The sequence below is a fragment of the Oncorhynchus keta genome, unplaced genomic scaffold (assembly GCF_023373465.1).
Source record: "Oncorhynchus keta strain PuntledgeMale-10-30-2019 unplaced genomic scaffold, Oket_V2 Un_contig_1351_pilon_pilon, whole genome shotgun sequence".
NCBI lineage: Eukaryota > Metazoa > Chordata > Actinopteri > Salmoniformes > Salmonidae > Oncorhynchus > Oncorhynchus keta.
In genome coordinates this window covers 110,001-113,182 of record NW_026278256.1, presented here as the reverse complement: position 1 = coordinate 113,182, position 3,182 = coordinate 110,001, and positions in this window count along the sequence as shown.

Genomic DNA, 3,182 nt, shown 5'->3' with positions numbered 1-3,182 from the left:
TAGTGTTTATGTGTGTGTGCCACATGGTTATCCCCTAGTGTTTATGTGTGTGTTATCCCCTAGTGTTTATGTGTGTGCTACATGGTTATCCCCTAGTGTTTATGTGTGTGTGCTACATGGTTATCCCCTAGTGTTTATGTGTGTGTGCTACATGGTTATCCCCTAGTGTTTATGTGTGTGTGCCCCTAGTGTTTATGTGTGTGTGCATGGTTATCCCCTAGTGTTTATGTGTGTGCTACATGGTTATCCCCTAGTGTTTATGTGTGTGTGTACATGGTTATCCCCTACATGGTTATCCCCTAGTGTTTATGTGTGTGTGCTACATGGTTATCCCCTGTTTATGTGTTTACATGGTTATCCCTAGTGTTTATGTGCTACATGGTTATCCCCTAGTGTTTATGTGTGTGTGCTACATGGTTATCCCCTAGTGTTTATGTGTTTGCCACATGGTTATCCCCTAGTGTTTATGTGTGTGCCACATGGTTATCCCCTAGTGTTTATGTGTGTGTGCTACATGGTTATCCCCTAGTGTTTATGTGTGTGTGCTATATGGTTATCCCCTAGTGTTTATGTGTGTACATGGTTATCCCCTAGTGTTTATGTGTGTGTGCTACATGGTTATCCCCTAGTGTTTATGTGTGTGTGGTTATCCCCTAGTGTTTATGTGTGCTACATGGTTATCATGGTTATCCCCTAGTGTTTATGTGTGTGTGCTACATGGTTATCCCCTAGTGTTTATGTGTGTGTGCCACATGGTTATCCCCTAGTGTTTATGTGTGTGTGCTACATGGTTATCCCCTAGTGTTTATGTGTGTGCATGGTTATCCCCTAGTGTTTATGTGTGTGTGCTACATGGTTATCCCCTAGTGTTTATGTGTGTGTGCTACATGGTTATCCCCTAGTGTTTATGTGTGTGTGCCCTACATGGTTATCCCCTAGTGTTTATGTGTGTGTGCTACATGGTTATCCCCTAGTGTTTATGTGTGTGTGCTACATGGTTATCCCCTAGTGTTTATGTGTGTGGTTATCCCCTAGTGTTTATGTGTGTGTGCTACATGGTTATCCCCTAGTGTTTATGTGTGTGTGCTACATGGTTATCCCCTAGTGTTTATGTGTGTGCTACATGGTTATCCCCTAGTGTTTATGTGTGTGTGCTACATGGTTATCCCCTAGTGTTTATGTGTGTGTGCTACATGGTTATCCCCTAGTGTTTATGTGTGTGTGTGCTACATGGTTATCCCCTAGTGTTTATGTGTGTGTGCTACATGGTTATCCCCTAGTGTTTATGTGTGTGTGCTACATGGTTATCCCCTAGTGTTTATGTGTGTGTGCTACATGGTTATCCCCTAGTGTTTATGTGTGTGTGCTACATGGTTATCCCCTAGTGTTTATGTGTGTGTGGTTATCCCCTAGTGTTTATGTGTTACATGGTTATCCCCTAGTGTTTATGTGTGTGTGCTATATGGTTTATCCCCTAGTGTTTATGTGTGTGCTACATGGTTATCCCCTAGTGTTTATGTGTGTGTGCTACATGGTTATCCCCTAGTGTTTATGTGTGTGTGCTACATGGTTATCCCCTAGTGTTTATGTGTGTGTGCTACATGGTTATCCCCTAGTGTTTATGTGTGTGTGCCACATGGTTATCCCCTAGTGTTTATGTGTGTGTGCTACATGGTTATCCCCTAGTGTTTTAATAGTCTCTGGCTGTTTAACGCTGACAAGAGTCTCACCATCTGTCTCTACTCCCTCGGTGCCTGTAACCTCCCCCACCCCCCCTAGAACACCCCCACACCCCACCAGAACACCCCCACACCCCCTAGAACACCCCCACACCCCCTAGAACACCCCCACACCCCCTAGAACACCCCCACACCCCCTAGAACACCCCCACACCCCCTAGAACACCCCACACCCCCTAGACACCCCTAGAACACCCCCACACACCCCCAGAACACCCCCACACCCCCTAGAACACCCCCACACCCCCAGAACACCCCCACCCCTAGAAAACCCCACCCCCTACACCCCCAGAACACCCCACACCCCCTAGAACACCCCACACCCCCTAAAACACCCCCCCACCCCCCTAGAACACCCCACACCCCTAGAACACAAACACACCCCCAGAACACCCCCACACCCCCAGAAAACCCCACACCCCCTAGAACACCCCACACCCCCTAGAACACCCCACACCCCCTACAGCACAAACACACCCCCTACAACACAGCCACACCCCCAGAAAACCCCACACCCCCTAGAACACAAACACACACCCTACAACACAGCCACACCCCCCAGAAAACCACCACACCCCCTAGAACACAACCAATACCCCCCAGAACACCCCCACACCCCCAGAACACAACCACACACCCCAGAACATACCCACAACCCCTAGAACACAACCACATCCCACAGAACATAAACAGACACCCAAGAACACAACCACACCCCCTAGAACACAACCACACCTCCCCCAGACCCCCACACCTCCCCATAGAACACCACCACAACTCCCCTCCCCAGAACACCCCCCAGAACACCCCCCACCAGAACCCCACATCCCCAGAACTCCCCACACCTCCCAGAACACCCCCAGAACAACCAGAACCCCCCTCTGTTATTCAATGTGTTTCTATTGACTAATGGCAGTAAGGACTCTCTGTTATTCAATGTGTTTCTAATAGCAGTAAGGACTGTCTGTTATTCAATGTGTTTCTATTGGCTAATAGCAGTAAGGACTGTCTGTTATTCAATGTGTTTCTATGGGCTGATAGCAGTAAGGACTATCTATTATTCAATGTGTTTCTATTGGCTAATAGCAGTAAGGACTATCTGTTATTCAATGTTTCTATTGGCTAATAGCAGTAAGGACTCTCTGTTATTCAATGTGTTTCTATGGGTTAATAGCAGTAAGGACTATCTGTTATTCAATATGTTTCTATTGGCTAATAGCAGTAAGGACTATCTGTTATTCAGTGTTTCTATGGGCTAATAGCAGTAACGACTATCTGTTATTCAATGTGTTTCTATGGGCTAATAGCAGTAAGGACTCTCTGTTATTCAATGTGTTTCTATGGGCTAATAGCAGTAAGGACTCTCTGTTATTCAATGTGTTTCTATTGGCTAATAGCAGTAAGGACTATCTGTTATCAATGTGTTTCTATGGGCTAATAGCA